Raw genomic sequence first — 12,895 nt, 5'->3', positions numbered from 1 at the left:
ATAATGAATCAAGCAATAAAATGTAATCTGGATCAATCAAGAGCCATGACAAAGAAACATCATTTAAAGTTTTCACAGTGAATAAAGTTCATCTTCATCTTCAAAGCCTGCAGATTTAAATACTCAAAATATAAAGTTCCTCTCAAAAAGAATAGTTTTAAAAAGTTTTATTCTAGTATATGATTTTGCTTCATGATATTGTGTTTTCATATTATGTTCAATGGTCTTCTAATGCATATCTGCCACTTGTAGTTTAATTTGTCTTTCATGAAGTAGCTGTTTACAAACTGTTCTTGTTCAGGAAGAGTCTGTGACACTTTAATAATATTCTTCACAGTTAAAAAAAATAGTTATGATATATTTAGAAAAAAGCAGATGCAAGATATACTGTTGTGTAGCTTTGAAATTGATCTTTATTTGCTACTCATCCATTTGCTTTTAGTAATTATTGATTGAATGTTATTTGTTTTTAGTAATACATAATCATTTTTGATATTGTATCAACGACTTTGTCTGCTGGTTGTATTTGCTTTAGGGGAAAAAGTAATTTTATAGTTTTAGTTATAATATTAGAAAGCCACGTAGTGTTATGTTTGTTTTTTGGGCTTTCTGTTTTAAATTTCTCAATAATGCTTGGATTGATTTGAATTGAAAGCCTTTATTGTCATTGTCTTTTTCTGAATACAGTGAAATTAGTCGTTGAATAGCCCTCACCACAATCCACTGTCCATGCAATAAAACTGATATATTTAATCTATATTTGTGAAGTTTGAACATGCTTTGTAGGATATCATATAATGTTTATTGTCTAGATGTAGACTTGGCATTATTTCCTCAACCAAATTAAGCTGCTTGTTCAACATTTTATGGCGTATTTTATGCATATACTATATGAAGTGTATTATTTAATGCTGTGAAGTTGCTTTGACACAATCTTCATTGTATAAAGTGCTATATAAATAAATGTGACTTGACTTGAAGTTCTTCTCTAAGGTGTAAACTTCAGTATCATACATTTAGATTTTTTTACAACATGTTCAACTGTTTCAGGAAGATCATATTTAACACAAAGTCTAGACTCATGTTTTCCTGTTGTATATAATGCTTGATTAAGTGCAGTGTGTCCAATTCTAAGACCAGATATAATGCTGTCTACCTTTCTATTATTTTTTTTTTTTTGAATATTATATAAACATTGTCCTTTATTTTCACCATCCAATTTACTTTGCCACACATACAGTGGTGTGAAAAAGTGTTGGATGTTTGTCACTCTTTAGTGATCATCAAACAAATCAAAGGTAACACAAGTGAAGACAACATGCAGTTTTTGAAGTTTTTTTTTATGAAGGGAAATACTCAAATAGGACCTGCCTGACTCCAGAAAACCACAGTGAGAGCCATTATCCACAAATGGTGTTGGGGATTTTTATTGATCAAAATGTGAACTAATCAAGCCATTTAGGTATCAAATGAAGCTACTATTATAATCATGTATTGCCCGTGTATAAGGAGATCTAGGTCTGCATCACAAAGTTATGGCCTTGTTGAAACGAACAAACATACATTGTATGTCTACATCACAAGGTCTTCTGGAAATGAACAGACATACATTGTATGTCTACATCACAAGGTCTTCTGGAAATGAACAGACATACATTGTATGCCTGCCTCACAAAATTGTAGCCATCTGGAAATGTGCAGACATGCCTTATCTGACTTAGCTGCACGTCCTGTTTTGACATTAGATAAAAGATATATGATGGGGCCTCTTCCCTGACTGAGTGGTGGCCCCCAGTCCGTTTCCTGATACCGGACTTGAGGTGAACCATATGTGCGAAATGTATAGAACACGCCTAAGAGAAACACTATAAAGGAGAAATGCCAAACAGAGACCCGACAGATTCTCCTGCTCTCCGCTCTTTGTCTTTGTGAATAAAGTCTCATCTTTTGGTATCAAAATCCGAGGCTCAAGAATTATTTCTTCAGTCACAGAAAAGGGAAACCACAATATTGGCGGGTGTGGCCCGCCGACTACAATTACCCCAAGGGCACAGCAACGACTCAAAAAGAGGTCACAAAAGACCCCACAACAACATCAAAAGAACTGCAGGCCTCTCTTACCTCAGTTAAGATAAGTGTTCATGACTCCACCATAAGAAAGAGTCTGGGCAAAAATGACCTGCATGGCAGAGTTCCAAGACGAAAACCGCCGCTGAGCAAAAAGAACATAACAGCACATCTCAGTTTTGCCAGAACACATCTTGATGATCTCCAAGACCTTTGGGAAAATATTCATTACAAGAACATCATACTAACAGTAAAATATGGTGGTGATAGTGTGATGGTTTTGCTGCTTCTGGATCTGGAAGACATGCTGTGATCAATGGAACCGTGAATTCTGCTGCCTACCAAAAAATCCTGAAGGACAATATCCGGCCATCTGTTGGTGACCTCAAGCTGAAGCCAACTTGGGTTCTGCAGCAGGACAATGATCCAAAACACACCAGCAAATCCACCTCTGAATGGCTGAAGAAAACAAAATGAAGACTGGAGTGGCCTAGTCAAAGTCCTGCCCTGAATAAATAAAAACCACAAACAACATGTCAAAACACATCTTTGAGAAAAACAACAACAACAAAAATGTAAGTGTAAATAAATTAGTTTTGTCTTTCGTTCCATTAGATTAGATAGAGAGGGTGGGGTTTATGACCTGTACTGATTCCAGCCTCCTGGGGGCGATCGAGACGCTCTTTCTTCATCTTCAGCGCTCGTGAGGATCACTCGATGTGCGAGTTAGAGAGCGGAGCTGCGTGAGAGAGAGAGAGTTGTCCGTTGAGAGTGAGTCCTCCCCCCCCTTAATATTTGCGACTGACACCAGCGATTATATACAGTGGAGATGCGTTCCCTGTCAAACATCATTCGGCATTAATTAGCTAATTTTGTCAAAAGACATGTTCTTGATTACAAGAAAAATATAGCCTATAGCCCTAAATAAATATAGACTGCAAGCTAATTCCTTTTTTCTTAACTTTTAATTTTTTCTAAAAATGATCAAGAATATTAAATCAACTTAATAGGCTAGGTTAACGCATTTTCTTATACAAACATAATGAATGCACTTCAAAACTAAGTTTTCATATATAAATTCAGGAATCACGAATATGACAAAATAATATTATTTTATATATATATATGTAGCCGGGTGGTATTATGGCACAGACCCGCTACCCACACACACAGGACAATGGAGGAACTCGAGTGCATGTTGTTTTTGATCCTCGGGATGTGGCTGTTTCTCACAGCAAGAAGACAAACGTTGTTTCAGGAGAGGCTGAGGACAGCAAAACGAAACACTGCTGAAAAAAACAGGAGAGTTTGGGAATAACTACAGAGTTCAGACTACGAGACGAATCCGTTTGTTCAAAGTCGACGCAAGAGGGTAAGTTATGCTAACGTAGCTAACGTTTGCTTATGTGTAGACACTATACTATATACAAAGTATTTGATCAACTTTATAGCTACCAGTATTGCGTACTAAAATGTGTATGCTTTATATGTTTCAGATCTGTTTCGCTTTGCAAAGTCGCCGCGGCAGACTCCCTCTTTTCGGAGTAAGCATAACAACTGTTTGCTGGTGTTTTCAAGAGTTCACTGTTGCTGCAGAAACTTTGTTGGTTGCTGAACAAATTCATTTCCCAGACCAGGAGAAGTTTGAAGAAATGGCTGCCTACATTGAAAACAGAGGGGGGCTGCCGCAGTGTGTTGGTGCAATTGATGGGTCACACATACCCATTTTGGCGCCACAGGAGTACCACTGTGACTATTTCAACCGTAAAGGCTGGCACTCCATCATCCTTCAAGGTGTTGTCGATGGAAAAGGACTGTTCTGGAACGTGTTTGCAGGACTGCCTGGCAGCTTGCACGATGCCCATGTTTTAAGACTGTCCACATTGTGGGAGTTGGCAGGCCGTGGCAACCTCTTTCCAGCTTACACCAGGAATATTGATGGGGTGAATGTTGGCTACTACATCCTGGGAGATTCTGCCTATCCCCTGCAGAGCTGGCTCATAAAACCATTCACTGACACTGGACGGCTGACAGCAGAACAGCAGATCTACAACAAGAAGATATGTCGAGCACGGGTCGTGGTTGAAAACGCTTTTGGTAGACTGAAGAGAAGGTGGCGTTGTCTCATGAAAAGAACTGACTGTGATGTTACAAACGTGAAATCTATGATGCTTACTTGCTGTGCTTTGCATAACCTTTGCGAGAGACATGGAGAGGACTATGACAATGTCTGGGATGCACCTGCAGCAGCAGAGCCTGTGGTGGCAGTGGCACAGGGTGTAGAGGAGGAGGGCAGGGATGTACGAGAGGGTCTGATGCGTTACTTTAATTGCTAAGAAATAAAAACTTTATCTTTAAAAATGTTGTCTCTGCTGTGTTTTTTTTTTTTTTTTTACAGTTATCACAGTATAACATCTGGAAATACATGGTCAAATCCTTGTAAAAAAAAGCAACCCATCAAAACTGACACTTTTGTAATAAGTTTCAAAAAGGTTTTATTTAAACACACACACACACACAAATAGAAAGAACTATAATATAAATTCACACACACAATATATATAAATATATATATATATATATATATATGTATGTGTGTGTATGCGTGTGTGTGTGTGTGTGTGTGTGTGTGTGTGTTACATGTAGTGTAAACATGAGGTTCAAATGAGCAAACTGGGGTTTCAGTCCAGGGGTGGTGGAACAGCATCCTGCCGGTTCAGTGCCTGTACAAGCTGGCTGAGGGTTCCCAGAAAGGCCTGGTTGAAGGACGACATTGCAGCAATCTCCTCCCTCATCAAAGCTGCTTCTAGTTCTCTTGCCTGCGCTGCATCATCGAGTGCCATCTGTAAATGGCGCTCCCGTTGTGCCCGGTTCAATTCCATCTGCTCGACATCAGATGCCTGCATCTCCCTCAGGACAGTGAGGTGCTCCTGTTCCCTCCGTCGTTTCCTCTGTCCTGGACAAAAAATAATTACAATGAATGAGTTACAATACAGAAAAACAGACAACTCACGTTTCATTCACAGGTTGTGTGTGTTGTTTAAATTGTTCACATGTATTATCATTACATCTGGTACATAAAAAAGATCAAAAATACATATATAAAAGCCCACAACTTACTATTACATATATAGAATCTAACAATATAACGAATTAACATCTGAGCCCACTATTTATTAGTAAATGTCAACTTTTAATTACCATGTGTACAGTAAAGGTGTACACTGTGTACATCTGGAAAGTTATATTAATTTACGTTATATTAATAATAATATATTATATGTTAATGAGTTATTGATACGATTAATGATTCATATTAATTATATATTAATAAGTGTGTATAGATTCACATACAACAGGCTAGAAGGGTTTACATTTTCTCCTACTATACTAACCGGTTGCCGGTGTCGACGCTGCTGCGGGTCTCGGTGTTGCTGCTGCTGATCGTGTGGGTGTCGATAGTACGACTGGTTCTGGTACCGTTGTTGGTTCTTGCGCCGTTGTTGATGCCAGTGCCGATGCTGCAGCTGATGCCAACGTGGCATCAGTGGGAGACAATGAAGCATTCTCGCTTGTCGAAAAGGTATCTTGAATAGAAAGATCATACAAAAGTCAACACAAGAAATAGCAATGGCAACTATCAAGTAGTTAACGTTAGAGCTAGCAGCAAGTGTTATCTACGACACAAGTTTACAGTGTTTGTTGTTAGAAATGAGCTTCAGCTTTTCCAAAAGCCAGCCTACAGAAAACAAAACTCATGCAGAGAGTGCTTAGCTACAGGGTTAATGTAATGTAAACTTAAAACACTTACCATCCTCCTCCATCAGCGACTCCAGCAAACTGGTGGCCGAGTCAAGTCCACCCTCCCTCCCGTTGCTCGCCGGTCTATGGCCGTAGATACCGTCCATCTGTTCGTACCACTTCCAGCTTTTTCGGTTTGAACCACTGCGGCCGTTGTGGTCCTTTACAGCTCTGTAGTCACTTTTCAGTTTTTTTAACTTTTCCCTACATTGCTGAAAAGTCCTGTTGTAGCCATGTGTGGACAGCAGCTCTCGCTGGATCCTTTCTTCGGCAACCAAACAAAGGAAAGTCTGCACCTCCTCGTTTGACCACGGCGTATTCTTTCGAGTTGCCATAATATTTACTGGATCGGATATGTCACGCAATCTCTGGCCAAACTTTTTAAAAATGGCGGGGTTATTCTGGATACTATTGCTGGCACGTGCAATGATGACGCAGTGAATAGTGACGATTCTCTCGGACCAATCAGCAGTCTGCTGTGTTTTCACGTCACATTTTAGTATCGCCTCAGCTCGCCTGGAACCTCGCCGGAGGTGGTACGAAAAAAAGTACCTGGAAGCCGGTACAGGTACAACTTTTACACAGTGGAAAACCAAACAGAGCCGAGCCGAGTCGAGCTGAGGCGAGCTGGTACTGTGTAGTGGAAAAGCGCCATAAGCTGCAGGATCCAGCAGCAGGACTGTAGGCTGCTACAAGGAGCTCCAATGGCAAGTGACGAGTCTTAAATAATACGTTTTTTTTTCTTCTGTTAATTATGTTTATGCTTCAAGAGAGATGATTTGCAAAGTAATTATGTATCACAAAAATGTACTAATGGCGATTTGCCAAATATTTCATAAAGATGTGCTGTAATACCACATTTATTTTAAAAGTCCCAAAGTCACTATTAACTGCTCACTCATAAAACGGTCTCTTGTCGCCATCTAAAGACGGAACAATGTAACGTTAACTAAAACCACCATCACGAATATAAGCACATTTCTAAATACTAAATACTATTATTAAATACATTACTTAAAATATAGTTTATATACATTTTTATCTATTGAGTAATAATATTTAATTAACAACAACAACAAAAACAGGCATCAAAAAGTTGTTAGGCATTCAGCATTGAATTTACATAAACATGCTACATGAACTATCTTCTTCTCTGGAACAAATAATAAATTAATGAGATCAAAGACTGCCCGTTAGATTTACCCAAAATGAATTACATGTCATTCGTAACCACTACAGAGACCAAAACCGATGAAGCAAATTTTCAAACAGACGTTGTCTTTATTAACAAACTGCATATTTGAACTATAAACAAGTACATTCTAGCCTGAAAACCTCTTAAAACTACATTATGTGACACAAAGAGAGTAATACATATAAAATGATACGGGATTTGGACATCCGCCATGAAACTCGAAAAAAAAAAGGTCCCGGCTAGAACACGCAGAGTAATACAAAATTGTGAAAGGGCGTTCCTGTAGCGATACCAGTAGAATATCTCACGGTTCTCAACCAATCTGATTTGAGAACCAGAACGAACTGTTGTATAAATATATATAAATCAGCAAAAGCATTCATTGAAATTGTGCTAATGCTATGAATTGTACTTGTTTTCTCAGAAGCATGTTCATGTGTTTAGGGGGGTCCCCAGGACTGGAATTAAGAACCATTGGTCTAGTGTAAGTATAGCTCATTTTTAGATGTGTGTCAGCTCAATGATGTGATCTGCATGTTTCTGAGGCATCTCTCAAACATGCAGTGGTGACCTGTTAGTCAAGCAGAACAATCTCAAACTGAGCTACAAACGGACACTGAAACAATCCAAACTACTCAAACTGAAAGCCCTAAAAGTGTCTTTATTAATCACTTCGCCAAGAAGAGTTGTCTGCCCTGTTTTGTCTCGCTGTCTGCCTGGATATACCCTTCATCTTGCTCAGTATTTTTTGTTAATTATGAAGAATATATCAATTTCCTTTGCATTAAGACATTTGTAACCAATTAAATATACATTCATTCAGTCAGTCACAGCACTGTTTCTCTGATAATATCAACAGGATAGTCATGTAACTATACACCATAATGATTTAGAAGTTGATCCCTAGTCTGAAAAAACATTTAAAAAAAAAAAGACATTTAATCAGCAGGCGCCAATGATTTGAATGTAGTGATCGGTTTCTTTTGTGAATAACTCTTGTGAAATTACATAAAAGCTCATTACGAAAATTAACCCTGATTTTACAAAAAAAAAAAACAAAACATGGTTACCATATTTTTAACCATAGTAACCACAAATCAACCCTGAGCATAATACAAATATTTTATACTGACAAAAATAAAATAAATTATAAAAAAAAATATTACTTCAATATAAGCCTATTTTCTGTGGAACAAGCCGGTTTCTCTGTGGAAGTACATTAATATATTACAGAACCTAGAGTCTCCCTTTTGTCTCGTTATCCCAGCTCTTTTGCCATTTTCTGTTTAATGCTGATTTAATTATTCCTTTAATTTCCATTTTACTTAGAGGAATATTGATGTCTATATCAGAGCGCTTTAGAAACTTCTTGGCTAAAGGAAAGGTTTCCACCTTTATTCTGTCAGCATTTAACCAAGAGTGACCCCTACTGGGCACCCATATACATAACAATGGAAAGCCAAAACTAAAATAGCTCTTGCAGTAACTGATTACGTCTCTTAGTTACTCTTTATGTAGTAAAGCATTACTTTTGAGTTACTTTTTTAATCTGGACAGGGCTTGCTTGTTTGTTTTTAATATAAAAACGTTACTTTACAATTGTAAAAGGCTTTTTACATCATAAATTAAACTAAAGTAAATGTAAATTCTCGTCTGTACAGTAGAGGGCGCAGCTCAAACTAACTGCATGAAGAACAGAATCGGAAGAAGAAAGTTCAACACAAATGTCTCATTTTTTATTAGTCTGGTCGAATTGGATCATCGAAGGCCAGAAGCACAAACATTGGTTAATAAAATGGGATTAAAAAAATAATTTATATTTGTCCAGTTTGACATATTTAATGCACATTCAATGTATATTATTAATGCATATATAATGCATATTTAATTGCAGGTTTGAATAATATTCAGTTTGTCTGTTTTTATTCATTTTGAGTACCGCTGAATCTGTTTGTGTGCAGGTGAGACACATGTTCACATTTAGTCTAGAACTACAGTAAGATCATGTTCACATTTAGTCTAGAACTACAGTAAGATCATGTTCACACTTAGTCTAGAACTACAGTAAGATCATGTTCACATTTAGTCTAGAACTACAGTAAGATCATGTTCACATTTAGTCTAGAACTACAGTAAGATCATGTTCACATTTAGTCTAGATCTACAGTAAGATCATGTTCACATTTAGTCTAGAACTACAGTAAGATCATGTTCACACTTAGTCTAGAACTACAGTAAGATCATGTTCACATTTAGTCTAGAACTACAGTAAGATCATGTTCACATTTAGTCTAGAACTACAGTAAGATCATGTTCACACAGAGCACACAACACTTCAAACTAACTCCCGATTTCTCTCAACATGGCAACCCCAGAGCTGTCACTCAATACAGGAGGAAACTAATCAACTGGTGCTACTTATTTGAAAAACAAGTTCAAATAATTTTAATTATAAATTAAAAAGTAATGCATTACCTTACTTATGATAATATATGCACAATTTATACTTAAATAGAAAAAAAAAAATGTTGCAACTCCTAAATATAATTTTATTTGTGTACAGGGTTTTCAGTTCAAGTTAAATTGGCTGTAAAAAAAAATTGTAAATGAAAAAGAAAAAGTCAAGTAATAAGTAACAACCATTTTATCCGCTTGTTAGGGTGTGCAATACAGTCTCCGTGTTCACAGTATCCCAAACACAAATATATATTTATTTATATTTATTTATTTATATGTATATTTTCATTGCCTGGCGATCTGGGATTTCAGTATGGAGTTAAAGAGAAGGATTATACCCTTTTTTTGGTAGTAATATATCACATTAATATCACACACCCGGTGGGGGGCTTGTGTGATTCTCAGGGTGGGCTAAATTTAATTAAAACGACTGAAAAATAATTTTTATCTGGTTGAGTACACTGAATATAGGCTAAAAGCAGTAAAGGACTGCGGTCATGCCAGCCGCACTTTTTTTGGTTTGCGCGTCTAATCGCGCACTTACGGTATATGGGTGCTAGAGCGGTCACAATGGATGTAAAGAAGCTTTACTTTAGCTCATATCACAATAGATTTCTGTTCACGAATATTACTGCATAAAATGTAATATAAGCCTTAAAAGACCATAAAGTGAAATGAGAATAGTCATGTATTGCTATTTCCCACGTGGACATAAAACATAGTAGTACAATTATCAGATTATTTTTTTTTTACTTGAACATTGATTTTAATGTTTATGAATTACTTCTTTGTGGTACATCATTTGATCATTTTTATTGTACATTTATTCATGTTCATATATATGTGATTAGACGCGCAAACCGTAAAGAGTGCGGCTGTCTTGACCGCAGTGGCGAACTGAACATGTAATATATAACGTTAGCTGATTTCTGGTTATTTCATGTGCCAATTTTACGCTTTATAAACTAACTTTCCAGAACATTGCACGATGTTTTTGTATGGCAGACTGATTTCTATTATGATATTTTTCATGATCATGAAACAAATAGTAGGGTAGGCTATAATGACACACAGAAACACAGAGTGATATACTGATATCTACACACCTGGAAAAGAGTTTCCAGACATGATGCTGCTGTCAGATCCACACTGACGGGGTTTTTGTTGAGTTTTGCTGGTTATGTTGTTCAGTCTTCAGTTCAGACTCGCGCAGGCGCAGAAGCGGAAGACCAAACGTCATCAGTGGCAACAACATCCACGTGCTGGAAATACGCTTCATTTATAAATCCCCCAAACAAACTAATTTCCCTGTTTTCAAACCAAAGCTATACGAGGTAACAAAATATAAAATAAAAATAATGACATTAGTTTAGGACAAAAAAGTGAGTGAAAAAAGCTTTTTATCTTTATTTAAAAAAATAAGAACAAAGATAGGCTACATGTCACAAAAACACATCATATACAGATAAAACAAACAGTGATTTCAGTTTTAGGCACAGTATGTGCATTCATCAGTAGCATTCAAGAAACTGAATTGCAAATATACAAATAAAACACTATGTACATTTTACATACATACATTGACTCTTATTAAAGCAACTGTGTTAAAGTTCTTCAGTCAAGAGCAGTGAGTGATTTCTTTGTTTTATTAGCGTACCATCACCCAAAAATGACAATTCTGTCATCATTTACTGACTTTCACGGTGTTTAACATAAAACATGTTGACCATAAAATGTATTTTGTAGGATGTAAGAAACGAAACAGTTACATCCATAGTATTTGATTTATTTATTAAAGTCAGTGGGGACCAGCTAATGTTATCCACATTATTCAAGATATCTTCTTTGTGTTCAGCACAAGAAAAAAAAAATAATAATAATAATAATGATAATAATAATAATAATAATGATAACAAGTGAGTACATTTTTGGTTGAACTGTCTCTTCAGCATGTTAGTTTTGTCACTTTATAAGAGCTGCACACATCTTTACAGGCTCTTTTAACTGTTTACTTTCACTTTGAATAAACCAAATAACCCAAAACTTCTCTTAAATTGAAATAGGGGCATTCCTCCTGTCAAAAAGTGAAATTCTGCTTCAGTGACTCTAAACATCTCCATGAGGAACACAAGTAATGAATTCAGTCAACATTCATCTTCATCAAGGCAGCAGAATAATGGACTGATGATGGTTAAAACAGATATCTGATCTGATACTGATCTATCTGTCCATAAACAGCAGCTGATGAAGATCTGAGGATGAATCCAACATTAAAACACAGATTTGATTTCTAGAGACAGAATTTAACAGAAACACAGCAGGCTTTAGATCTCGTCTGTATCGGATTCAACAGCATTAATACAGCACACAGATGCAGATGAATGAGAATAAATAAGAGTTGAGAAGATCAGGATGAACACAAACTCCCTTCATCCATTCATTTGAAGGATTGAAAGACCACATTCACATGAAAAAGACTGAAACTGTTCAGATCAATTCAGTGAATCAGGAGCATCAGATACTAAACTAGTTTTGGTCATCAGTGTTTGAGGATTCCTGAGAGAAACACATTCATTCACAGCAGATGAAGATTGATTCTCATCAGATCTGTGTGAAGGTTAAAACATCATCCGCCTGCTTCAACTCTTCAGTGTTCAAGAGATTCACTCCATTACATTTATTCATTTACCTCTCTGAAAAGATCTGCCAACAGATTGAATCTGATTATTACATTTGATCACATGTGTTTGAGTTTATTTCAGACTGATTCCACAGATTTAGTCGTCTGAAGAAGATGAGAAACGTGATTCATGATCAAATATAGAGAGACATTTAACAACTGAAGTGATACTTTAAGATCGATCTGGACTCACCTGGAAATCCTTTTACGCCTTTTCAAATAGATTAAGATGAGGATGATGATGAGAGGAACAAAAATGAAGAGTAAAGCCAAAAGCCACCAGAACAGAACTATACAAGTGATAGAAAACAAAACCAGACAATCAACTTAAACATCGAAATGAAGCAATGAAATCAGCTGATATATGAACATGATCAAAACAACATCAGCAAACAAATCTACAGCCTTCACTTTCATCATGATTTACCTAAAGTTCTTCGATCTGGAGTCACTTCATTCTGGACATCTTTAATAAAACACAATGATGACAAATATAAGTCAATATGGGAGAAAAGGACTGCAGTGTTTTATTAGTGAGTAATCAGAGGTTTATCGGCTGAAACTCACCTGAGTTTGGAGTCACTGCAGTTTGATTCCTCACTGAAAAACACATTCACAATCATCATCATTACCTTGAAGATTCAGTTCAACACAGAGTTTGATCTCAATCAGGACACACTCATGTGTTTTACTCA

General features: G+C 36.6%; 1 long non-coding RNA gene across 1 annotated transcript; it reads right to left on the bottom strand.

Annotated features, from left to right (window-relative positions):
* Positions 1–12,220: 12,220 nt before the first annotated feature.
* Positions 12,221–12,895, bottom strand: LOC141328289 (uncharacterized). Its single transcript, XR_012355177.1, has 3 exons — positions 12,768–12,895; positions 12,628–12,666; positions 12,221–12,490 (listed from the first exon to the last, which is right to left on the bottom strand). It is a non-coding gene; the product is annotated as an uncharacterized lncRNA (long non-coding RNA).

The sequence above is a fragment of the Garra rufa genome, chromosome 1, assembly GCF_049309525.1.
Source record: "Garra rufa chromosome 1, GarRuf1.0, whole genome shotgun sequence".
Classification (NCBI taxonomy): Eukaryota; Metazoa; Chordata; class Actinopteri; order Cypriniformes; family Cyprinidae; genus Garra; species Garra rufa.
Note: the sequence above shows the minus strand (reverse complement) of the source record. Positions and strands in the feature narration are given on the sequence as shown.